Genomic DNA, 27,043 nt, shown 5'->3' with positions numbered 1-27,043 from the left:
GGAGGGCTTTCTTATAAAGAAACAAACTATTTCTGCAGGCTAAATGATGATCCTCTAAATTTGTGACACACCATTTCCTCTCCAGCTTATTAGTTATCTGCTTTAGGCTACGTGTTTGAGAATTATACAACAGAGTCAAGTACTTCTGAATTGAGGTCTTAGTTTTCACCGGAGCTACCAAGGCCTATGCGTCTGGATGAGGCCATCTACAGTACAGCAGGGCCTGTGCTTCTACCAAAATCCAACTTAGGCTTACCAGCGCCTGTGCTGCTTGCTGAGGCCATCTACACTACATCAATGCCTGTGCTGCCGGCTGAGGCCATTTAGACCACACTAGGGTCTGTGCCTGTATAGAAAAAAATCTGGGCCTTTGCTGTTGGCTGAAGTTACCTGACATACCACAGGGCCTTTGGTGCAGGCTGAGATCAGCTACATCAAACCAGGACCTGTGCTGCTGGATGAGGCCATCTACACTACACTAGGGACATTGCTGTTGGCTTAGGTGATCTACACACACTAGGGCCTGTGCTGCTGGCTAAGGACATATAGACCACACCAGGGCCTGTGCTGCTAGTAATATCCAACTTAGACTCACCAGGGTCTGTGCTGCTTGCTGAGGTAATCTACATTATACGAGGCCTTGTGCAGCTTGCAAAAACCAACTGAGACTCATCATTGTCTGTGCTGTTAGCTGGAACCATTTGGACAACCCCAGGGCCTGTGCTGCTGGTTGAGGACATCTACACCACACTAGGGCCTGTGATGCCGGCTGAGGACATATACACCACATCATGGCCTGTGCTGCTAGTAAAAACCAACTTAGACTCACCAGGGCCTGTGATGCCGTCTGAAGCCATCAACACTACAACAGGGTTTGTGCTGCCAGCTGAGGCCTTCAACACTACACAAGGGGCCTGTGCTACTGGCTGAGGCCATTTAAACCACTCCATTGCCTGTGCTGCCGGCTGAGGCCATCTACACCATACAAGGGGTTGAGCTGCTAGTAAAAACCAACGTAGACTCACCACGGTCTGTGTTGCATGCTGAGGCCATCTACACCACACGAGGGCCTGTTCTGCCGGCTGAGGCCATATGCATCACAACAGAACCTGTGCTCCCGGCTGAGGCCATCTAGACTACACCAGGGCCCAGGTATTGGCCTAAATTACCTGAAAAAAAACACACGGTCTGTGCTGCTGGCTGGGACCATCTGCACAACCCCAGGACCTGTGCTACTGGCTGAGGACATATACAACACACTATGGCCTGTGTTGGAAGTAAATAACAATTTATGCTGACCAGGGTTTGTGCTGCTTGCTGAGGCCATCTACACTACACGAGGACCTGTGCTGCTGACTGAGGACATATAGTACACCCCAGGTCCTCTGCTGCGAGCAAAAACCAACTGAGACTCAGCAGGACCTGTGCTGCTTGGTGAGGGCATCAACACCACACTATGGCCTGTGCTGCTGGTTGAGGCCTTCTACCCTACATGAGGGCCTGTGATGCTGGCTGAAGCCATCTACACCACACCAGGTAATCTACACCACACCATGGACTGCTTTGCTGACTGAGGCCATCTACATAAAACCAGGGCTGGTGCTGCCACTCAGGCCATCAAGACTCCACTAGGGCCTGTGCTGCTGGCTAAGACCATGTACATCAAACTACAGTCTGTGCTGCCGGCTGAAGCCATCTACACTACACCAGCGCCTGTGCTGCCGTCCGAGGCTTTCTACACTACACAGGGGACCTGTGCTACTTGCTGAGGCCATCTACACCACACAAGTGCCTGTAATGCTAGGAAAAAACAACTGGGTCTGTGCTGTTGGCAGAGCCCGTCTACACCATACCAGGGCCTGTGCTGATAGCAAAAACCAACTGACACTCTCCAGGGCCTGTTCTGCCACCGAGACTATATCCTATATAGTATTATATTCTATAATCTATATTACACCAAGGCCTGTGCTACTGTCTGAGGCCATGTACACCAGATCAGGGCCAGTGCTGCTAGCTAAGGCCATCTACAGCACACCAGGGTGTATGCTGCTAGCAAAATCCAACTGAGCATCACAAAGGCGTGTGCTGCTGGCTCAGGCAATCTACACCACACCAAGACCTGTGCTGTTGGCTGAGGCCATCTACATCACACCAGGGGCTGTGCTGCTAGTAAATACCAATTTGGACTCACCAGGGCCTGTGCTGCTTTATGAGGCCATGTACACTACACGAGGGCCTGTGCTGCTGGCTTATGACATATACAGCACACAAGGTCATCTACACCACAAGACAGCCTCTGCTTCCAGCTGAGGCCATGTAGATTTCAGCAGGGCCTGTAATATTTGCTGAAATTATCTGAAAAACCACAGGGCCTGTGCTGCTGGCTGACGCCATCAACACCATACCAGCGGTTGTAGTGCTAGTAAAAACCAACATAGACTCATCAGGGTCTGTGCTGCTTGCTGAGGACATATACACTTCACCAAGTTATCTACACCACATGAGGCCCTGTGCTACCGGCTGAGGCCATCTACATCACACCAGATCCTGTGCTCTCGGTTGAGGTCATCTAGACTACATCAGGACCTGTGCCTGTATAGAAAAAAAATTGGGCCTGTGCTGTTGGCTGAAATTATCTGAAAAACCACAGGGCCTGTGCTGCTCGCTGTGGACATATGCACCACACCAAGTAATTTACACCACAGCAGGGTCTGTGCTCCCTGCTGAGGCCATCTAGACTACATCACAGCCTGTGCTGTTGGCTGAAATTATCTGAAAAACCACAGGGCCTGTGCTGCTTGCTGGCGCCATGTATACCACACCAGGCCATCTACACCACAGCACGGCCTGTGCTGCTGGCTTATGCCATCTACACAACACTAGTGCCTCTGCTATCAGCTAAGGACATAAAGACCACACCAGGGCCTGTGCTGCTAGTAAAATCCAACTTAGGCTTACCAGCGCCTGTGCTGCTTGCTGAGGCCATCTACACTACATCAATGCCTGTGCTGCCGGCTGAGGCCATTTAGACCACACTAGGGTCTGTGCCTGTATAGAAAAAAATCTGGGCCTTTGCTGTTGGCTGAAGTTACCTGACATACCACAGGGCCTTTGGTGCAGGCTGAGATCAGCTACATCAAACCAGGACCTGTGCTGCTGGATGAGGCCATCTACACTACACTAGGGACATTGCTGTTGGCTTAGGTGATCTACACACACTAGGGCCTGTGCTGCTGGCTAAGGACATATAGACCACACCAGGGCCTGTGCTGCTAGTAATATCCAACTTAGACTCACCAGGGTCTGTGCTGCTTGCTGAGGTAATCTACATTATACGAGGCCTCGTGCAGCTTGCAAAAACCAACTGAGACTCATCATTGTCTGTGCTGTTAGCTGGAACCATTTGGACAACCCCAGGGCCTGTGCTGCTGGTTGAGGACATCTACACCACACTAGGGCCTGTGATGCCGGCTGAGGACATATACACCACATCATGGCCTGTGCTGCTAGTAAAAACCAACTTAGACTCACCAGGGCCTGTGATGCCGTCTGAAGCCATCAACACTACAACAGGGTTTGTGCTGCCAGCTGAGGCCTTCAACACTACACAAGGGGCCTGTGCTACTGGCTGAGGCCATTTAAACCACTCCATTGCCTGTGCAACCGGCTGAGGCCATCTACACTACACCAGGGCCTGTGCTGCCGGCCCTGAAACTCACCAATGTCTGTGCTACAGGGTGGAACTATCTGAATTGGCTGAGGCTATCTACACCACAGCACGGCCTGTGCTGCTGGCTGAGGCCTTCTACAACAACCCAGGGCCTGTGCGGCTGGCTGAGACCATATACACTACACGAGGGACTGTGGTGCCAGCTGAGGATATATACACCAAATCAGGTGCTGTGATGCTAGGAAAATCCAACTGAGTTTCACCTGGGTCTGTGCTGCTGGCTGAAGACATTTACAGCAAACTAGGGCCTGTGCTGCAACCTGAGGCCATCTACACCACACCATGAGCTGTGCTGCTATCAAAAACCAACTGAGCTACACTGGGACCTATGTTGCAAGCAAAAACCAAATGTCTCTTACTAGGACCTATGCTGCTGGCTACACCACAACAAGGCCTGCGTTGGTGGCTAACGCCATTTACACCACACAAGGTACTTTGGTGCGACAAAAGGCATGGGTAATTATCAGAAGAGGTTTCGGTTGAAACCATTGTGAGACTTGGCCATATGTAGTTTAATTTCTTTACAATGAAACTGAATGGCCTCAATTTGTGACTGTGTTATTATCGTGACAACGATCTCGTGATTATCGTTATTATATTGTTATTATTTAACTGCTGTGGCCAACAGTGGATCATAACATTTTAATTTCCTGTTTAGAGCAGTAAAAAGATCAAAGCCATCGGGCCACGTCTGGAACTCTGAAAGTATAGACTTAAATTGTCCTTCAAAATCAAGGAAGAATGTTTTTCAGCCTTCCTCAGTATCCATTTTTAAAGTGGCAGGCCTTTAGTACTGACAAGCTCCAACATTGATGAATCCAGAGAGACTGCACACAATGAATGAGAAAAAAAGGGTTCTCAGTCATTCAGGTCATGGTAATCTGATAGCTCATCAGATTACCATGACCTGGATGAATCAAAGAAAGCAGCTGGAATTCTCTAAGTTTCCTGAAGACTTTTCACCTCTCATCTGAAAACCTTCGTTAGTTCTAACACTAAATGGTGGAGAGTCCAAGGCATCTAAACCCCATAGGGTGTTGTCCTTACCAGGGTCGCTGACCATCTATGAAACATATCACATGAGCCAAGGTGTGAAAAAAGGCGTGGGTAATTATAGTAAGTAAGTAAGTAAAGTTTATTTATTAAGGGTAGTCACAAAGCGCTGTACACAAAGATTAAAATAAACAGTACGATAAATAGCAAAATGCACAATATACACAATATAGAGTTTAAATGTAAATTGAAAATGTAAAAAGCATTGGTCAACAGAAAGCTTGTTTAAACAGTAATGTTTTTAAATGCTTTTTAAAGGATTCCACAGAGTCAACCAAACGTAGTTGTAGAGGTAGACTGTTCCACAGCCTTGGTGCCACAGACTGAAAGGCTCTGTCCCCTTTCGTCTTCAGTCGTGTTCGGGAGAATGTAAAGAACATAAAATAGGAGTGATATGAGCTCGTTTGCTAGAGCGAGTTAGTAGTCTGGCTGCTGCATTTTGTATAGCTTGGAGGCGAGAAATAGATGATTTATCCAAGCTGGTAAACAGGGAAGTACAATAATCGAAACGCGATGACACAAATGCATGGACAATTTTTTCCAGTTCAGCTAAGGAGACCATATGTCGCAGTTTAGAAATATTCCTTAAATGAAAGAAACAGGAACGAGACAGAGATTTTACGTGTGAGTCAAGGCCCAAAGAAGCGTCAAATATTACTCCAAGATTTCGAATATTTGTCTTAGCAGAAGGTTTTGGGTGAAACCATTGTGAGACCTTGACATATGCAGTTTCACTTCTTTATAATGACATTGAAAGGCCTCAATTTCAATCAGACCTTGTGAGCTCTAATAGCCCTTTTCCACAAGCACCTACCTGGCTTGGCTTAACTTGACTCAGCTCGGTCTTTAGGGTTTTCCATTAGGTGGTAGTACCTGTTACCGAGTATTTCTAGTACCTGCTCAGTAAGGTTTCCAAGTCACTCTCAAAATGTGACATGTACAGATTGCATGTCAGGGCCTGTGCAGTCAATGGCATCACTCAATGAGTCATGAGAGTGACTCCTTAACAAAAATCAAAAGCACCAATGTTGAATGACACATTGGTGTCACAGATCACATTGAAAGGTTTGGCAAACTACAAATGTACAATGACCCAGAATGAATTAAACTTGCCAAAGGGTTCCATGAAACTACGAGACTGTGATATGAAGAGGGCTCGTCCGGGATTTGAACCCGGGACCTCTCACACCCTAAGCGAGAATCATACGCCTAAACCAACAGGCCACAGGAAGCCTGCACTCACGTCTGGAACTCTGAAAGTATAGAATTAAATTGGCGTTCAAAATCAAGCAATGTTTTTAAGCCCTCTTCACTATCCATTTTTTAAAATGTCAGGCCTTTAGTACTGACAAGCTCCAACAGGGATGACTCCAGACAGACTGCACACAATGAATGAGAAAAAAAGGGTTCCCAGTCATCCAGGTCATGGTAGTCTGATGAGCTTTGATAGAAAGCAGCTGGAATTCTTTAAGTTTGTTGAAGACCTTTCACCTCTCATCTGAGAACCTTCGTTAGTTCTAACACTAAATGGTGGAGAGTCCAAGGCATTTAAACCCCATACGGGGTTGTCCTGACCATGTTCGTTGACCAACTATGAAACATATCACATGAGCCAAGGTGTGAAAAAAGGCCTGGGTAATTATCAGCAGAGGTTTCGGGTGAAACCATTGTGAGACCTTGACATATGTAGTTTCACTTCTTTACAATGACATTGAAAGGCCTCAATTTCAATCAGACCTTGTGAGCTCTAATAGCCCTTTTCCACAAGCACCTATCTGGCTTGGCTTAACTTGACTTAACTTGACTCAGCTCGCTCTTTAGGGTTTTCCATTAGGTGGTAGTACCTGTTACCGGGTATTTCTAGTACCTGCTCAGTAAGGTTTGAAAGACACTCTCAAAATGTGACATGTACAGATTGCATGTCAGGGACTGTCCAGTCAATGGCATCACTCAATGAGTCATGAGAGTGACTCCTTAACAAAATTAACAGCACCAATGTTGAATGACACATTGGTGTCACAGATCACATTGAAAGGTTTGGCAAACTACAAATGTACAATGACCCAGAATGAATTAAACTAGCCAAAGGGTTCCATGAAGCTAAGAGATTGTGATGTGAAAGGGGCTTGTCCGGGATTTGAACCCGGGACCTCTCGCACCCTAAGCGAGAATCATACACCTAGACCAACGAGCCACAGGAAGCATGCAATCACGTCTGGAACTCTGAAAGTATAGAATTAAATCGGCCTTCAAAATCAAGCAAGAATGTTTTTAAGCCCTCTTCACTATCCATTTTTTAAAATGTCAGGCCTTTAGTACTGACAAGCTCCAACAGGGATGACTCCAGAGAGATTGCACACAATGAATGAGAAAAAAGAAGGGTTCCCAGTCATCCAGGTCATGGTAGTCTGATGAGCTTTGATAGAAAGCAGCTGGAATTCTCAAAGTTTCTTGAAGACCTTTCACATCTCATCTGAGAACCTTCGTTAGTTCTAACACTAGGTGGTGCAGAGTCCAAGGCATTGAAACACCATGGGGGGTTGTCATCACCAGGGTCCTTGACCAACTATGAAACATATCAAATGAGCCAAGGTGTGAATAAAGGCCTGGGTAATTATCAGCAGAGGTTTCGGGTGAAACCATTGTGAGACCTTGACATATGTAGTTTCACTTCTTTACAATGACATTGAAAGGCCTCAATTTCAATCAGACCTTGTGAGCTCTAATAGCCCTTTTCCACACGAACCTACCTGGCTTGGCTTAACTTGACTCAGCTTGGTCTTTAGGGTTTTCCATTAGGTGGTAGTACCTGTTACCGGGTATTTCTAGTACTTGCTCAGTAAGGTTTCCAAGTCACTCTGAAAATGTGACATGTACAGATTGCATGTCAGGGCCTGTGCAGTCAATGGCATCACTCAATGAGTCATGAGAGTGACTCCTTAACAAAATCAAAAGCACCGATGTTGAATGACACATTGGTGTCACAGATCAGATTGAAATGTTTGTGAGACCTTGACATATGTAGTTTCACTTCTTTACAATAACATTGAAAGGCCTCAATTTCAATCAGACCTTGTGAGCTCTAATAGCCCTTTTCCACAAGCACCTAACTGGCTTGGCTTAACTTGACTCAGCTCGGTCTTTAGGGTTTTCCATTAGGTGGTAGTACCTGTTGCCAGGTATTTCTAGTACCTGCTCAGTAAGGTTTCCAAGTCACTCTCAAAATGTGACATGTACAGATTGCATGTCAGGAACTGTGCAGTCAATGGCATCAGTCAATGAGTCATGAGAGTGACTCCTTAACAAAATCAAAAGCACCGATGTTGAATGACACATTGGTGTCACAGATCACATTGAAAGGTTTGGCAAACTACAAATGTACAATGACCCAGAATGAATTAAACTAGCCAAAGGTTTCCATGAAGCTAAGAGATTGTGATGTGAACGTGGCTCGTCCGGGATTTCAACCCGGGACCTCTCGCACCAGGGCCTGTGCTCCATGTTGAGGCCATCTACACTACACCAGGACCTGTATATCTCGCAAAAACCAACTTAGACTCACCTAGGACTGTGCTGCTGGCTAAGGCCATTTACACCACACCAATTTAATTCAATACAGTTCAACTCAATTCAATTTGATTTTATTTTCATAGCGCCAAATCACAACAACTGTCACCTCAAGCCGCTTTACATTGTACAATAGATTGTACAATAAAAGATATAGAGAAAACCCAATAATCCAAGCTTGTGCTGCCGGTTGAAGCCATCTACACTACACTAGGACCTGTGCTGCTGGTTGATGCCTTCTAAACACCACCAGCCGAGGTGACTAGAACCGATTAATCGGGGAAACTAGGCTCGAAACCAATGGAATCCAAACAATCAGCTTTATCGACCAATGCTACCGCATCGGGGGCAGCCGATGCGCCAGCGCTGGGGACCCAGCGCGCCGGTGGGACATGGACTATTGGCCATCGACTCCATCGACTCACGCAGAAGGAGATCATCGCCCGTGAACTTTCGAAACTCAACGTCTCGATAATGGCCCTATCGGAACTTCGGCTGACTGGAACTGGCACCGTCGCCGTCGAAGTGCCAGTCATGGACTAGAAGATGACGAAGCCGGAGTCAGCTTCATGGTGCACCATTGGTCCTCTGCGAGCGTTGTCGCCTTCCAACCTATATCTGACCATATTGCCATCCTAATTGTCGACTAATTAGGATTGTCCCTACCTCAAACCGGCGACATGAACGCCCACGTCGGCATCGACCGCACTGGCTGTGAATCGACGATGTGAAAGTTCGGCCATGCAGAAATGAACGACAACGGACTACGATTGCTGTCATTCGCCGCCGCCAACAAACTGGTCCTCGGGAACACGCTATTCCAACACTCGCTCAAGCACCGTCTGACATGGCGCAACCCAGGAGGAGACGACTTGGTGCTACTCAACTACGTGCTCATCAACACCCGGTTCCGATCATCCTTGCAAGATATCAGGGCTATGCGCGGACCCGACTGTGGCTCTGATCACTATCTCATCTGCGCCTGAGTGCGTCTGAAGCTCCAACGAGTGAAGAAGCCGACACCCAAACTGCCCAGGCTGGACTGGCGTCACCTCAACAACAACGACCGCCGTCAAGAATTCCAGATTGCATTATCGAACCGCTTCGCCCTCCTCCCCCTGAGCGACGACGCCAATGAAGAAGAGCAAACAATATCGGAAGCCATCTTGGACTGCGCCAAGCCGCTGTGCCCACCCGCCCGACGTCGCACACAACACAACACATATCGGACGAGTGTCTCGACCTGGTCGTTGAACGCAAGAAGGCCAAGCTAACCAACTTCGAAAAGTATCATCGGCTAAACTGTGAGGTGCGGCTGAAGATGAAAGCAGACCGTGAGGCGTACTGGAACAAAGTCACTGAGGAACTTGAAAATACAGCTGAACGACAAGACTACAGGGTGTTGTACCAGACCATACATACTCTCAGTGGCAAGTGCAAGATGATGAATGATAACATCAGAAAGGCGGACGGCTCATTTGTAAAGTCAACTGCGGAGCGCCTACAATGGTGGAAAGAATTCTTCAACGCACTCTACAATCACGATCCGCCCCAAGGTCCGGCCACAGCGCCGCCCATCATCGACCCTCCTGCGGTGCCGATGTCCGATGCAGAACAAACGATAGAAGTAGTCAAACTCGCCATCCACTCGGTCAAGAAAAAGAAGGCCGCTGGCCTTGATCATGTGGCGGCAGAAGCCCTCAAAGCTGGAGGAGAAGCCCTCGTCATACGTCTATACTTGTTATTCAAGCTGATCTGGACATCGAATGTGATACCAGCAAATTGGAAGAAGGCGGCTGTCATTCCTATCCTAAAGAAAGGTGACAACCAAGAATGCAAGAACTACCGGGGCATCAGCTTACTCTCCATCGTCGGCAAGGTCCTTATGGAAATAATTCAATCGCGCCTTCAAAAGCATCGCGAGATGACCAGCCACATAGAACAGGCCGGGTTCCAACCTGGACGAGGCTGCAGCGACCAGATCTTCGCCCTATGTCGACTGATGGAGGATCAGATGCGGACGCCCAAAAGTCATCATCTTTATCGATTTCAAGTCTGCGTTTGATTGCATCGACCGGCCGGCCTTGTGGAGGGCTTGGCAGCTGAACATATACCCGTGAAGATCATCGAGCTACTATGACCCACCTATGATGGCTCAACCAGCCGGGTACATATCTGTGACAAAGTGTCCGAAGAATTCCCCATCATGACTGGGGTCTGGCAGGGCGATATGGTGTCGCCGCTGTTGTTCAACATCGTCACCGATGCGATAATGCGCAAGGCATTCGAGGGCCGCCGCAGAGTCCAACCCTCAACCGATCGATTTATCACCGATCTAATGTTCGCCGACTATAACTCCGTTTTTGCCGAAGACGCCGCCGAGGTGACTGACATCCTCTATGACATTGCCCGGCACTCCAAACCGTATGGTCTCAAGCTCAACGCCGAGAAGACCAAAGTCCTGACCACCGACGGCTCACCAGCGATCGTCCACCTTGACGGTGTGCAGATCGAACAAGTCCAACAATTCAAATATCTGGGGTCCCTCATCGAGGAGAAGAAAGTGGCATCATCAGTGGAGAAATGCTCCAGAATTGGGCAGGCGGCGGCAGCGTTCGCTTCCCTGTGCTGGTGCATCTGGAAGAAGAAAAACATCTCACAGGCGACAAAGAACCCTGATCCTGCCCATTCTACTCTACGGCGCGGAGACGTGGACGATACTCAAATACGACCTGAGCAAGCTAAAAGTTTTCCAAATGCGTTGCCTTCAATGCATTCTCGGCGTTTCCCTTTGCGACCCAACCAACAGAGGACAAAGGAAAAGGACAAAGAAGAGAAGAAGAAACACCACCAGGGCCTGTGCTGCTGACTGAGGGAATCTAAAAAAGACCAAGGCTTGTGCTGCTGGTTGAGGCTATCTGCACCACACCAGGACCTGTACTGGTGGCTGAGGCCTTCTACACCACACCAGGGCCTGTGCTGCTAGTAAAAACCAACTTAGACTCACCAGGGCCTTTTCTACTGGCAGAGGACATCTACACCACACCAATTCAATTCAATTCAATTCAATTCAATTCAATTCAATTCAATTCAATTCAGTTTTATTTACATGGCGCCAAGTCACAAAAACAGTCGCCTCAAGGTGCTTTATATTGTATAGTAGATCATACAATAATAGATACAGAGAAAAACCCAACAATCATGACCCTCTATAAGCAAGCACTTTGGCGACAGTGGGAAGGAAAAACTCCCTTTTAACAGGAAGGAACCTCCGGCAGAACCAGGCTCAGGGAGGGGCGGGGCCATCTGCTACGACCGGTTGGGGTGAGAGAAGGAAAACAGGATAAAGACATGCTGTGGAAGAGAGGCAGAGATTAATAACAGGTATGATTCAATGCAGAGATGTCTATTATCACATAGTGAGTGAAATAAGGTGACTGGAAAGGAAAAACTCAATGCATCATGGGAATCCCCCGGCAGCCTACGTCTATTGCAGCATAACTAAGGGAGGATTCAGGGTCACCTGGTCTAGCCCTAACTATATGCTTTAACTAAAAGGAAAGTTTTAAGCCTAATCTTAAGAGTAAAGATAGTGTCTGTCTCCCAAATCCGATTCAGTTAAAAGGATTAGATGTTACAGTCCCTGATAATGCATTGTTTTAGATGGAGAGACTCTTGAGGGATGGCTGTTATGAGAAAAGGCAGCCCAGAAACTTTCCCAGCAGCACACATTGTTGTGTGCCTCAACTTTCAGTCTTTTACCAAAGCTAATCTGCCATTTTCCTTCCTTGGTTAGGTTTAGGGATTAGAGATCGATCTAGATTATCATTTTAAATTTGGTACACATCATCAGTAGTGGACCTTGGATTCATCAGGTGTTTCGGCCATTATCAGTAGACACCCTCATCCAAGGAGGCCCTGCCAGGGTTGATCAGGCCCTGGAGTGTGTCACTGGTTTATGTTAAATTGTTATTTCTCTTCGTCTTTCTTCTGTTTTGGTTTCCTACAGTTTATTTTCTATCTATTTCTATCTACTGCAACTGAGAAATACTTACCTCTTTAGCATTTATGGAGCCTAACTTCTTCAAATGGATAGAAAAGGTGATAGAGAGAAGTAAGACAAAAGGGATAAGATAGGAGAGAGCAGAGAGGAGAGCTGGAAGGGGGGCGCCCGATCTGGCTTCTCACACCTCCCAGCCAGATCCGGCTGTATGCTCTACCTCCCACTACCTCCCAGAAAAGGGAAGAAGAGCAGAGGGAAGAAGAGCGGAATATTTCTTTTCTCTCGTGGTTAGCTGACTGCCTTAACTGCCCAAGTGATGTCAGCCCTTTTTAACCATAGGCAGTGACTGGTCCGCTCAGCAGTGTTAGCCAATTCTCTTATAGCCTGCCGTTGCGCCTGTCCTCTGATCCCAATCTCTCTAAGCAGTTTTGCTTTTGTACTGGCAACAAAGCCCCTGCACCCCACTTCTACCGGGTGCACCTCGATCTTCCAGCCTCTGTCCTCTGCCTCAGCTGCCAAGTTGGCATAGCGCAGCTTCTTACGCTCAAATGCTTCCTCAATTGCTTCCTCCCATGATACCGTCAGCTCAATGACGTACGCAAATTTTTGGGAGTTAGACCAAAGGACGAGGTCTGGTCACAGAGTAGTTGTTACGATCTCTGTGGGATAAATTAGCCTCTGATCCAAGTCCACTTGCATCTGCCAATCCCTGGCGGCCTTCAGCGGGCCCAGATCTGGGTTTGAGGGGCTTGGCCTCGGCTTGTCTCCTTACCGAACAAATGTTGATGAAAACTGACGCTCCTCTTGGTTCGTGAAAGGTTGAGCGTTAAAGGATTTCCTTTTGCACTCAACTTTCTCGGCTAGACACCTGAGAACCTGGATGTGTCTCCATGTGTATCTGCGCTGAGTAAGGCTAGTCCTACAACCAACCAAGATGTGCTTGAGTGTTGCTGGGACTGTACACAGAGGGCAGGATGGGTCCTTTCCAAACCACAGCTGCAGATTTATTGGGGAAGGTAGCACATCGTATGTCGCTCAGATGATGAAACTTAGTCTATTAGACTCCATGCCCCAGATTTCACTCCATGAGAGTTTCCTCTTTTCCACACGCTCCCAATTCATCCAGTGACCCTGTTTGGCCAGTGCCAAACTGGAAGCTGGTTCCACAGAAGATGGGCCTGAAAACTGAAGGCTGTCCCCCCCATTCTACTTTTAAATACTTTAGGAACAATAAGTAAGCCTGCAGTGCGAGAGCAAAGTCCTCTAATAGGGTGATATGGTACTACAAGGTCATTAAGATAAGATGGGGCCTGATTATTTAAGACCTTGTATGTGAGGAGCAGGATTTTGAATTCAATTCTGGATTTAACAGGAAGCCAATGAAGGGAAGCCAAAACAGGAGAAATCTGCTCTCTCTTTCTAGTCCCTGTCAGGACTCTTGCTGCAGCATTTTGGATTAACTGAAGGCTTTTCAGGGAGTTTTTAGGACATCCTGATAATAAAGAATTACAGTAGTCCAGCCTGGAAGTAATAAATGCATGAACTAGTTTTTCAGCATCACTCTGAGACAGGATATTTCTAATTTTAGAGATGTTGCACAAATGGAAGAAAGCAGTCTTACATATTTGTATAATATGTGCATTGAAGGACATGTCCTGGTCAAAAATGACTCCAAGGTTCCTCACAGTGTTACTGGAGGCCAAGGTAATGCCATCCAGAGTAAGAATCTGCTTAGATACCATATTTCTAAGATTTTCAGGGCCGAGTACAATAAACTCAGTTTGATCTGAATTAAGAAGCAGAAAGTTAGCGGCCATCCAGGTCTTTATGTCTTTAAGACATTCCTGCAGTTTAACTAACTGGTGTGTGTTACCTGGCTTCATGGACAGATAGTGTCATCCTCAGAGAAGTGAAAATATATACTATGTCTTCTAATGATACTGCCTAAGGGAAGCATGTATAATGTAAACAGAATTGGTCCTAGCACTGAACCCTGTGGAACACCATAATTGACCTTAGTGTGTGAAGAGGACTCTCCATTTACATGCACAAATTGGAGTCTATTAGATAGATATGATACAAACCACTGCAGTGCAGTACCTGTAATACCTACAGTGTGCTCTAATCTAAGTGTGTGAATGTGAGAGTGAATGAATAGTGGCATTGTAAAGCGCTTTGGGTGCCTTGAAAAGTGCTATATGAAATCCAAACCATTATTAATCGCGCTTATAGGATATTATGGTCGACAGTATCGAACGCTGCACTGAGGTTTAGCAGGACAAGCACAGAGATGAGTCCACTGTCAGAGGCCTTAAGAAGATCATTTGTAACCTTCACTAAAGCTGTTTCTGTGCTGTGATGAGCTCTGAAACCTGACTGAAACTCTTCAAATAAGCCATTCCTCTGCAGATGATCAGGTAGCTGTTTGACAACTACTCTTTCAAGGATGTTTGATATGAAAGGAAGGTTGGCCTATAATTACCTGTGCCAGCTGGGTCTAGAGATGCTTTTTAAGTAAAGGTTTAACTACAGCCAGATTGAAGGCCTGTGGTACATAGCCGATTATTAGAGATAGGTTGATCATATTTAAGGTTGAAGCATTAATTAATGGCAGGACTTCTTTGAGCAGTTTTGTAGGAATGGGGTCTAAAAGACATGTTGATGGTTTGGAAGAAGTAATTATTGAAGCTAACTCAGAAAGATCAATTGAAGAAAAAGAGTCTAACTGAATATCAATGGTACTGAAAGAAGCTGTAGATAATATTACATCTGTGGGATGATTATTGGTAATTTTTTCTCTAATGATTAAAATTTTATTTGTGAAGAAGTTCATGAAGTCATTACTAGTTAGCGTTAAAGGGATGGTTGGCTCACTAGAGCCCTTACTTTTTGTCAGCCTGGCTAAAATGATGAAGAAAAACCTAGTGTTGTTCTTATTTTCTTCAAATCAGTAAGATGTTCTGGCTTTGTGGAGGGCTTTCTTATAAAGAAACAAACTATTTCTCCAGGCTAAATGATGATCCTCTAAATTTGTGACACGCCATTTCCTCTCCAGCATATGAGTTATCTGTTTTAGGCTACACATTTGAGAATTATACAACGGAGTTGAGTACTTCTGATTTGAGGCCTTAGTTTTCACCCGAGTTACCAAGGCCTGTGCATCTTGATGAGGCCATCTACAGTACAGCAGGGCCTGTGCTTCTAGCAAAAACCAACTGAAACTCAGCAGGGCCTGTGCTGCTGGGTGGAACCATCTGCACAGGCCCATGGCCTGTGCTAATGGCTGAGGCCATTTACACCACAGCACAGCCTGTGCTGCTGGCTGAGGACATATACAACACACTAGGGCCTGTGCTGGAAGTAAAAACCAACTTATACTGACCAGGGTTTGTGCTGCTTGCTGAGGCCATCTACACTACAGTAGGATCTGTGCTGCTGAATGAGGACATATACAACACCCCAAATCAAATCAAATCAAATCACTTTTATTGTCACGTCACATGTGCAGGTACACTGGTACAGTACATGCGAGTGAAATTCTTGTGTGCGAGCTTCACAAGCAACAGAGTTGTGCAAAAATACAATAACATAAAACAAGCAAAATATAAGAATGGCTAAATCTGAGTGTAATAAATATATGTACAATATAAGAGTGTATGCATTACTGGATGTGTATACTAAATATGTTTTTCTACGTGTGTGTGTGTGTGTGTGTGTGTGTGTATACATATTTTACAAATTAAATAGAGTAAACAGAATATATAAAATATACAGAGGTTGGTAGTTGGACATGTGCAAAACAGTGGCATTAATGTACAGTGTGGAGTGCATAATGTTGAGGTTCAAGTAGTGAAGCTGAGGTGTCTATGAAGTGTTCAGCAGTCTGATGGCCTGGTGGAAAAAGCTGTCTCTCAGTCTGCTGGTACAGGACCGGATACTGCAGAACCTCCTTCCCGATGGAAGTAGTCTGAAGAGTTTATGGCTGGGGTGACTGGAGTCCTTGATGATCCTTCCCGCTTTCCTCAGGCACCGCTTCCTGTAGATGTCCTGGAGGGAGGGAAGCTCACCTCCAATTATCCGTTCAGAGCACCGCACCACTCTCTGGAGAGCTTTGCGGTTGTAAGCGGTGCTGTTGCCATACCAGGTGGTGATGCATCCAGTGAGGATGCTCTCAATGGCACAGCGGTAGAAGGTCCTGAGGATGCGGAGGCTCATGCCAAATCTTTTCAGTCTCCTGAGAAAGAAGAGGCGCTGCTGCGCCTTCTTCACTGTTTTGTTTATGTGTCCTGACCACGTGAGATCCTCAGCCAGATGTACACCAAGGAAGCGGAAGCTGCTCACTCTCCACAGCAGCGCCGTTGATGGTGATGGGGGTGTGTACTTCCCTGCACCTCCGGAAGTCCACTATCAACTCCTTTGTCTTTGTGACGTTGAGGGTGAGATGGTTGTCTTGACACCAGTGGGTCAGGGCGCTGACCTCCTCCCTGTAGGCCGTCTCATCACCGTTGGTGATAAGACCCACCACTGTAGTGTGGACCTTTTGTGGCGGTATGCGAACTGTAGGGGTCCAGTGAGTCGGGTAGTGAAGAGCAAACGAAGTCCCTGACCAGCTTCTCGAAGCATTTGCTCACGATGGGGGTCAGGGCTACAGGTCACCAGTCGTTCAATGAGGAGATGGAGGAGGATTTGGGTACAGGGATGATGGCGGCCAATTTGAACCAGGCTGGGACTACAGACAGAGAGAGGGAAAGGTTGAAGATGTGTGTAAACACTCCAGCCAGCTGAGCCGCGCATGACTTGAGGACGCGGCCAGGAATCCCGTCCGGACCAGTAGCTTTGGGTGCGTTCACCTTCCTGAAGCACTTCCGCACATCCTCCTCAGACACAGTGTGCGCACTGACGTCATCCATGGTGCGCACACTGTCCGGTCTCATGGTGTTTGCTGTGTCGAATCTAGCGTAGAATACGTTTAGATCCTCACACAGAGAGGCCGTCGTCTGCGGTGTGCTGGTTTTCCCTCTAAAGTCTGCGATCGTGTTTAGTCCCTGCCACATACTCCGAGGGTTGTCAAACTGTTGCTCCACTCTGTCCCTGTACTCACGTTTGGCTGCTTTGATCGTCTTCCGGAGTTGGTAATGTGCATGTTTGTAGTCCGATGTGTTCGCGGAGGCAAAAGCGGTGCTCCGTGCCGCCAGTGCCGTGCGAACATCTCTGTTAATCCAGGGTTTTTGATTTGGGAAGGATTTAACTGTTCTGGATGGGACGACATCTTCCACGCATTTCCTGATAAATCCGCAGACTGAGTCTGTGTACTCATCAATGTCATTAGCAGCCACGTGAAACATTTCCCAGTCCGCATGACCAAAACAGTCCCGCAGCGTAGACTCCGATTGGTCCGACCACCGGTGCACCGCCCTCAGGGTTGGAGATTCCTGTTTCAGCTTCTGCCTGTAGGCGGGCAGGAGCAGGATGGAGCGGTGATCTGATTGGCCGAATGGGGCGCAGGGGAGGGCTTTGTACGCATCCCAGAAAGAGGTGTAGCAGTGGTCAAGAAGCCGGTCTCCACGAGTGTTGAAATGGATGTGTTGGTGGAGTTTTGGTGAAACTTTCTTCAGGTTTCCTTTCTTAAAGTCCCCAGTCGTGATAAACGCCGCCTCTGGGTGTGCGGTTTCCTCACTGCTGATCGCGCTGTACAGTTCCCTGAGTGCTCGGTCAGTGTCGGCTTGTGGGGGAATGTGAACAGCCGTAATAATCACTGCTGTAAATTCCCTCGGTAGCCAGAATGGCCGGCACTTAATCATCAGGTACTCCAGGTCCAGTGAGCAGAAGGATTTGGCCGGGTGCACGTTCGCATAATCACACCAGCTGTTGTTGATCATGAAACACACACCAGTAGTTGTATTGCGGAGTCCGGTACCTTGTCCGATAGCCAGGTTTCTGTGAGGCAGATCACGCAGCACTCCCGCAGCTCTCGCTGGAATGAGATCCGTGCCCGAAGCTCGCACAGTTTGTTCTCCAGAGACTGCACATTAGCCAGTAATAAACTGGGTAACGGTGGTCTGTTAGTGCGCCGTCTCAGTCGAACCAGAACGCCAGATCTTCTCCCTCTGCGTCGGCGTTTGCGGCCTCCAGGGCCAGAGAACAAAGGCGTCTCAGGTGAGATGAATGGGGGGTCTGCAAACGGAGGGTCCGTGTTGCAAAACTTGAACTCCGGAAAGTAATAAGAAAGTCCCTCTTTTATGTCCAGTAAGGTTTGTCGGTCATACACAAGGAGACATTCAATTCAATTCAATTCAATTTTATTTATATAGCGCCAAATCACAACAAAAGTCGCCTCAAGGCGCTTTATATTGTACAGTAGATAGCACAATAATAAATACAGAGAAAAACCCAACAATCATATGACCCCCTATGAGCAAGCACTTTGGCGACAGTGGGAAGGAAAAACTCCCTTTTAACAGGAAGAAACCTCCGGCAGAACCAGGCTCAGGGAGGGGCGGCCATCTGCTGCGACCGGTTGGGGTGAAAGAAGGAAAACAGGATGAAAGACATGCTGTGGAAGAGAGACAGAGATTAATAACAGATATGATTCGATGCAGAGAGGTCTATTAGCACATAGTGAGTGAGAAAGGTGACTGGAAGGGAAAAACTCAATGCATCATGGGAATCCCCGGCAGCCTACGTCTATTGCAGCATAACTAAGGGAGGATTCAGGGTCACCTGGTCCAGCCCTAACTATATGCTTTAGCAAAAAGGAAAGTTTTAAGCCTAATCTTGAAAGTAGAGATAGTGTCTGTCTCCTGAATCCAAACTGGAAGTTGGTTCCACAGAAGAGGGGCCTGAAAACTGAAGGCTCTGCCTCCCATTCTACTTTTAAATACTCTAGGAACAACAAGTAGGCCTGCAGTGCAAGAGCGAAGTGAAGACATGTGCTACTCGTGAAAAAATAAAGGAAAAGTAAATTTAAACACAAAAAACAGCTGTTGCTTGGGGGAGCTCGCGACGAGGCTGCCATACTCAGCGCCATTGCACTCGTGCAATGGCGCCAAGTATGGCCCAGGTCCTGTGCTGCGAGCAAAAACCAACTGAGACTCGGCAGGGCCTGTGCTGCTGGGTGACGCCATCTACACTACACCAGGGCCTGTGCTCCTGGCTGAGGCCATCTACATCACACCAGGACCTGTGTTACCGGCTGAGGCCATTTAGACCACACTAGGGTCTGTGCCTGTAAAAAAAAAAAAAAAAAACTGGGCCTATGCTGTTGGCTGAAATTATTTGAAATATCACAGGGCCTGTGCTGCTTGCTGGTGCCATCTACACCACACCAGGGGCTGTGCTGCAGGCTAAGGACATATAGACCACACCAGGGGCTGTGGTGCTAGTAAAAACCAACTTAGACTCATCTGGGGCTGTGCTGCATGCTGAGGACATCTACACCATACGAAGGCCTTTGCTGCTGACTGAATAGATATACACCACACCGGGGCCTATGCTGCTCTCTGAGGCCATCTACGCATAACCAGGGTCTATGCAGGTGGAACCGGCCATCAACACCGCACTAGGGCCTGTGCTTCTTTTTTAGGCCATCTACACCACACCAGGGCCTGTGCTGCTCGCTGTGTACATATGCACCACACCAAGTCATCTACATCACACCAATGCCCGTGCTCCCGGCTGTGGCCATCTACACTAAGCCAGGGCCTGTGCTGTTGGCTGAAATTATCTGAAAAACCACAGGTCCTCTGCTGTTTGCTGGTGCCATCTACACCACACCAGGGGCTGTGGTGCTAGTTAAAACCAAACTTACACTCATCAGGGTCTGTGCTGCTTGCTGAGGACATCTAAACCATACGAAGCCCTGTGCTGCTGACTGAAGACAAATACACTTCACCAGGTCATCTACACCAGCGGTCCCCAACCCCTGGGCCTCGGACCGGTACCGGTCCGTGAGTCGTTTGGTACCGGGCCGCGAGAGTTGAGGCTCAGGTGTGAAATGTATGGTTTTCAGGGTTTTTATCGGTTTTCAGCGTTATTTTGTTATCGTTTTTATCGTTAACTCGGTTTTCCTGGGTCTTTTCACGTGTGTTATGAATAAATCTTCTTTTTTTCGGTACCGGCACTAGTTTTATTTTGTTGTATTTATCCGCGACACGTTATTGCCGGTCCGTGAAAATATTGTCGGGCATAAACCGGTCCGTGGCGCAAAAAAGGTTGGGGACCGCTGATCTACACCACACGAGGCCCTGTGCTGCCGGCTGAGGCCATCTACATCACAGCAGATCCTGTGCTCCCGGCTGAGGTCATCTAGACTACACCAGGGCCTGTGCTGTTGGCTGAAATTATCTGAAAATCCACACGGCCTGTTCTTCTGGCTCACACCATCTACTCCACACCAGGGGCTGTGCTGTTGGCTGAGGATATCTACACCACACCAGGACCTGTGCTGCCGGCTGAGGCCATTTAGACCACACTAGAGTCTTTGCCTGTATAGCAAAAAAATTGGGCCTGTGCTGTTGGCTGAAATTATCTGAAAAACCACAGGGCATGTGCTGCTTGCTGGTGCCATCTACACCACACAAGGGCCTGTGCTGCAGGCTAAGGACATATAGACCACACCAGGGGCTTTAGTGCCAGCAAAAACCAACTTAGACTCATCTGGGGCTGTGCTGCTTGCTGAGGACATCTACACCATACGAAAGCCTGTGCTGATGACTGAATACATATACACATCACCGGGGCCAATGCTGCTGGCTGAGGCCATCTACACATAACCAGAGCCTATGCGGCTGGGTTAGGCCTTCCACACCACACGATGGCCTGTGCTGACGGCTGAGGCCATCTACACGACCCCAGGGCCTGTGCTGCTCGCTGAGGACATATATACTACACCGGGTCATCTACACCACACGGGGGCCTGTTCTGCAGGCTGAGGCCATCTATATCACACCAATTCCTGTGCTCCCGGCTGAGGCCATCTAGACTACACCAGGGCCTGTGCTGTTGGCTGAAATTATCTGAGAATCCACATGGCCTGTTCTTCTGGCTCACACCATCTACTCCACACCAGGGGCTGTGCTGTTGGCTGAGGACATATACACCACACAAGGGCCTGTGCTGCTGGCTGATGCCATGTACACAAGACTAGGTCCTGTGCTGCCGGCTAAGGACACATAGTCCACACTGTGCTGCTAGTAAAATCCAGCTCAGACTCTCCAGTGTCTGTGCTGCTTGATGAGGCCATCTACAATACAACAATGCCTGTGCTGCCGGCTGAGGCCATCTAGACTACAGCAGGGCCTGTGCTGTTGGCTGAAATTATCTGAAAAACCACGGGCTGTGCTGCTTGCTGGCGCCATCTACACAACACCATGGCCTGTGCTGCTTGATGATGCAATGTACACTCCATGAGGGCCTTTGCTGCCTGCTAAGGACATATAGACCACACCAGAACCTGTGCTGCTACTAAAATCCAACTTAGACTCATCAGGGTTTGTGGTGCTTGCTGAGGCCATCGGCACAACACGAGTGCCTGTGCTGCTGACTGAAGACATGTACACTACACTAGGGACTTTGCTGCCGGCTAAGGGCATATAGACCACACCAGGGTCTGTGCTGCTTGCTGAGTCATTCTACATCACACCAGAGTCTGTGCTCGTGGCAGGAAAGCCATGTGCGCTACATTAGGGCCTGTCCTGTTGGCTGAAATTATGTGAAAAACCACAGGGCCTGAGCTGTTGGTTGACGCCATCTACACCACACCAGGGGCGATGCTGCTTGGAAAAAACAATTTAGACTCACCAGGGCCTGTGCTGCTTGCTGAGGCCATTGTTACGGGTTCGAAATTGAGGATGAGAGTAAAACAATGATGGTCCAGAAGAGGTCAATCAAACAATTGATTTTAATGAATGCACGCAGCGTGGAGAGGTGTAAACTGCCAAACAGTTGTACATCTCTACCCAAAATACACTCTAGATTGCTTTTATAACATCAGGGTATTGTAACGCCCCTTCTTGCGTTTACAAGCACATAATTTGCATGTACAGAACATTCATGTATTTTAAGAATTAAATGCAAACACAGAGGTTCCTCCTTGTGGCATACTCTTCCGAACATGGTGATGACCTAAGGCCTTTGAGGTCACCATGGACTGGACATCCTTCCGTCACCTGTAACTAAGCAAACTCAAATGCAACAAGAAGCTGAATACATTCAGGCCTTTGCTCAGCTACTTTTTTACTATACCAATATACTCAGCATATGAGTTATGATACATATATATTTAACTCAATCATTTTAAAGTAGTTATAACTGCACCTATAATAAACATGTTAATATTTGATTATGATAACCCCTATAATATAAATTATAACATAATGCCAGCAACTTCAATAAACACTTTGATGAAATGATAATTACTGCAATGATAAGATGATGGTTATGTAAAATAATCCCTGTAATTCCACAATTCCCTCTCTTGACGTCTTCCAAAGACGTCACTACACTATTCCCAGGTCCACTACCTTCGCTCTGACCCTCTCTAGCCGCCCCCTGACTCAGCAAATCCGACAACCACCTCATGTCCTCTAGGTGGTCCAGCAATAAAACACCAGCTCCCACTTGAAAACACTTCATGCTTAAGTGGTCTCTGCTCCTTTTCTGGGTCCCTCTCTAGTGGAAATCTTCTCCTGTAAGGGATAGAAAACAAACAACCTTTCTCTGCTACACCTTACTAACTTACTGTGTTCATCTCAGGTTCCTGTCATTATTCAAAGTTGGTTCACAATATCATATCAGGCAAAATCACAAACCCTACTGCCACGTCTACTTTGTTAAGCTCTTCAGCTAGACTCTGTACCGGTTTGCCAATCTGTGTGTACATGTCTCTACACTTTTAATGTCTAAATTCACATCTGGATGTATGTGCACTTGTATGTCAATCTACATCTATGAGTCAATGATTTGTCAGATATAAGGCGTTAATGTGAGAAATGTTTCCTGACTATTAACTCCTGATACTCGAGGAACTTTCCTGTTTGCCGACCTTCCTAGGTTTGGCCTTTTACACTTTTACTAAAGAAATTTTAACAGAGCCCAAAGAGATTTTTATTTTGCTCCTGTGCTTGACAGGTTAAGCGAAGTTATTTTTTGTTTTGTTTTGAAATTTTTCCCTTCTGTGTGTGTGTGTGTACATAAGTAAGAATATGATAATCAACATAAGATCCCTGGTTTGCAAATGATTTTCTGCCCCCGCTGCAGGGCAACATCCTACATCATTTTGTGGTGAGTCTATGTTGGCTAGTTTAATACAGATATGTAACAGTTGCTTCATTGCATTGCCCACTCAGAGTTGCGCAGTTTCAATGTATGTGGAGAGTGTTTTCACAGTTTAAACATAGGTTACTCACATTTCTAGCCTGGTTATTTCCCAATAAAAGTGAAATCAAACATTACATTTGATTTCACTTATGTATTATCATGTTCTGGGCTCTATCCATTATATTAACTTTATTTAATCTCAATACTCTTTATGTGTGTGAGCAACGCTTTTAGTCTTATTAAACACAACCCAAGTAAAATGCACACCATCCCCATGTCAGCCTAAATCTCCGCTAAAAAGCACACTTCAAAATTTTCTATCTGGATTTACGCCTCTTTTGGCCTCAAGCATATACATAACATGCCAAGGTTACTGTTAATGCCCGTTAGACAAGTTTCCATTATCTACAACATTTTGTTTCACCCGGCTCACCCTCACACATTTCCTGTTCACTTATTGCATATTTATCTTTAACACCATTTACCTCAGTAGTTGCTAAGCAGAAACAAAGCAACCTGTGGTCCACCTTTACCCTGTAAAATAAACCCCTGTCATGATTGTGTCTGTAAGCATGTTTTGCATTCATTCATTACACTCCCCGCCATTCCTGCAAGTTAGGAGCTGTAAAGTTGAAAGCTGCATCAAGTCCAGGCCTTTGGCCTGGCCTATATTTAAATCATGTGTGTTTGTAAGCGTGCATGCAATTCACCTGCTATGTTCTCATCTTCCCTCAACATGTATCACCTGGACACTCTCACCAGTGAAGCTTAAAACCCTTTTGGACGGAACATCAACTCTAAACAAGCACAGATATGCAATGTGTATAAAATGAACTAAACCTGTGAATAGAATGAATGTGATGACAAACCTATGCAATGCAATATGAACCCTGTAAACAATATTACTGGTAAACAATGCTGTAAAACATGTTCTTAATGCAATCATAATAATGCAGATTATATAATAGGAATAAAGAATTTCCCTCAACCCAGGCAGGGTTCGCAACCCTCGCCATTATCTTTACCAACCCTTTCAATTCCCCAACCCTATCTGTCTCCTCAACGGGTTGTATGTTTTCAATGTTTCCTTATTATTTTGTCATAAAATAAATCAAACAAATAACTTAAGTTGTGTGACGGCACCTTGCGTTTACGCCAGGCTGTGAGCTGCCCTGAATCTACTTGCTACACCCCCCTTTCACCCAATTTAATTTCTCAATCTTAGTTTAAACTATTCCTGACCTTCCCCTTCTCTCATCTGATCATCTCAAGCACGTCCTGTACCAAATTTGCTTCCTCTTTTCAAGCCCACATTTGATTACAAGCTCTAACACATTTGCCCTATACGGCGGTCTCGACGTGTTTCCTGTCTACTTACAAAAATACCAGAGTTATTCTCAGAACTCAGAGCTGAAGTTCCCCTTTTCTAAGTCTGTAGGTTCAAGAAGAGAGCAAGCTGCTAGTCGGTAAACAACTTTATCATCACATAAGTTATTAGGTAAACGTCACGTAGACACATTTCATGTAGCTGATAACATATATACAATTTTCCTTTGACATATCTGTATGTGCACGCCTAAATTATAACCTCTTATTCTAGAAATCAAAAATAACCTGAAAATAACACTTTCTGCCTCAGTTTTACCATACCTAAATTATCAAAAAACCTAAACATCATCAAGTAATCCTAAAACCCCTTTCAAATTAAACCTTAAATCCTGTAACTCCCCCTTTTTGTGACACATCTCATGTGTTACAAACTCAAAATCCTTCACTCAGGTTAGGGCATTAAAAAAGGTTAGTCATATCATATTAAGTCTACATGCTCCGGACCTTCAAACCTGTTTTTAAGGAATGAAATCAAATTAATCATCATGTCAAATCTTTTCTTGGCTCCATCCACAGCCTGCATCCTTGGAACGTCCTATAAACAAAAGCCTGTGTGTTAACCAGAACATCACCTTTTATACTCACTTTCTCCACTGATGATCCAACCTGTGTTATAACCCAAAATAAACTTACACAGAACAGTTATTAATCATGTGTCCCCTCCGTTCATGGTAACTTAAGTTACATCAATGTTTCCCTTTTAGCATTTAGCATCCTATAATGTAATAACATAGATCCAACCCCAATAAATAATTTTCTCAACGCACACATCAATATCCCAAAATCAGCATCCCCAGATTTAAGTCTCCCACTTGTCCTGTTTGTCAACCTGTTATTTATTTCCCCTCCTGGTCCCATCACTCACATTCACTCACATGCATTCACACATGATATTTTTTGCTGATCTGCAGCCCTCTGCGCACGTCATCAGATGCTCCACATCAGCAAAATGAGCTCAATCATTTGTTTTATTTCGTTTTCCTTTTTAGGAAAATAGTTCTCTATAGTTTTGACTGGATTGAATCGATCAATCCATTTTTAGACAGAGACTTGCCGCCAATCAGTCTCTGATTGTAATCAATTATAATTCTGTAATGCCCACCTGATTTTCGTACTTGGTAATTTTGTCAACGCCGTCCGTTCACTCTCTTCCAGGCCTGCTTAGAACAAAAATGAAAAAAGAGAGCTGATTATTAGCTCATCAAAGTACAAAACAAAATCACCTGACAGGTTTTTTCTAAGTGCACTGTTATAAAAACTATGGGCCCTTTTAGACATGTCCATGTTTATCAAAACTCCCTCTATTAAAAATAAAACAACAACCTCAAAAATCTTCAACAATCTGAAATTTCACCCGTTCGACACACTGAAAACCTCGCCAAAAGCTGCACCGTTTCGTACACAACAATAACCCCGGTTAGGCACTTTACCATACTCAGATTCAGCCTAACACCTTACAACAATGTGTCAACACTAATTTATACACCTCCTAATCAAATTTGCACCTCTGAACAATCTACCCCTCCTTTAAGGCCTCAATCACACCCACACAGCAAGCTCCTCTGTCCACATTCACACAAGCTCTCAAACTTTTTCCATACTCAGCCATATCTCAACAATTTAACTTGGCAAAAGAAATACATGTTTAAATTTTATCACATTATTTAATTATTTTCATTTTCTTTCTATACTAATCACTTACTTTTATCAATCAGTGCAAAAGCACTCCTGACTCACTCTTATAAAACTGCTTTAATCACTTTTCTTCTGTTAATTTCCATTTATTTTATTAAACATTCACACCATTCTCTCACTCATACAACCAGCAAGCTGATCTTCATTGCATACGCTTGTGTTCTTAGCCGGGTTTTCAATCAATGTCTCTATGCATCAAGCTTTGATTAGACAAGCTTCATGAGCTTGTCTTTGTAAGGTTAATGCATTTTCTGTTTGTGTGTGTATGGGTATATGTTATTTTGCATCTA

The 27,043-nt window shown here is 46.0% G+C and overlaps 1 non-coding gene across 1 annotated transcript; it reads right to left on the bottom strand.

Annotated features, from left to right (window-relative positions):
* Window positions 1-6,905: 6,905 nt before the first annotated feature.
* On the bottom strand, window positions 6,906-6,977 carry trnap-agg (transfer RNA proline (anticodon AGG)). The gene has a single exon. It is a non-coding gene; the product is annotated as a tRNA-Pro (tRNA).
* Window positions 6,978-27,043: the final 20,066 nt, after the last annotated feature.

Source organism: Oreochromis niloticus, linkage group LG20 (assembly GCF_001858045.2).
Source record: "Oreochromis niloticus isolate F11D_XX linkage group LG20, O_niloticus_UMD_NMBU, whole genome shotgun sequence".
Lineage (NCBI taxonomy): Eukaryota > Metazoa > Chordata > Actinopteri > Cichliformes > Cichlidae > Oreochromis > Oreochromis niloticus.
Note: the sequence above shows the minus strand (reverse complement) of the source record. Positions and strands in the feature narration are given on the sequence as shown.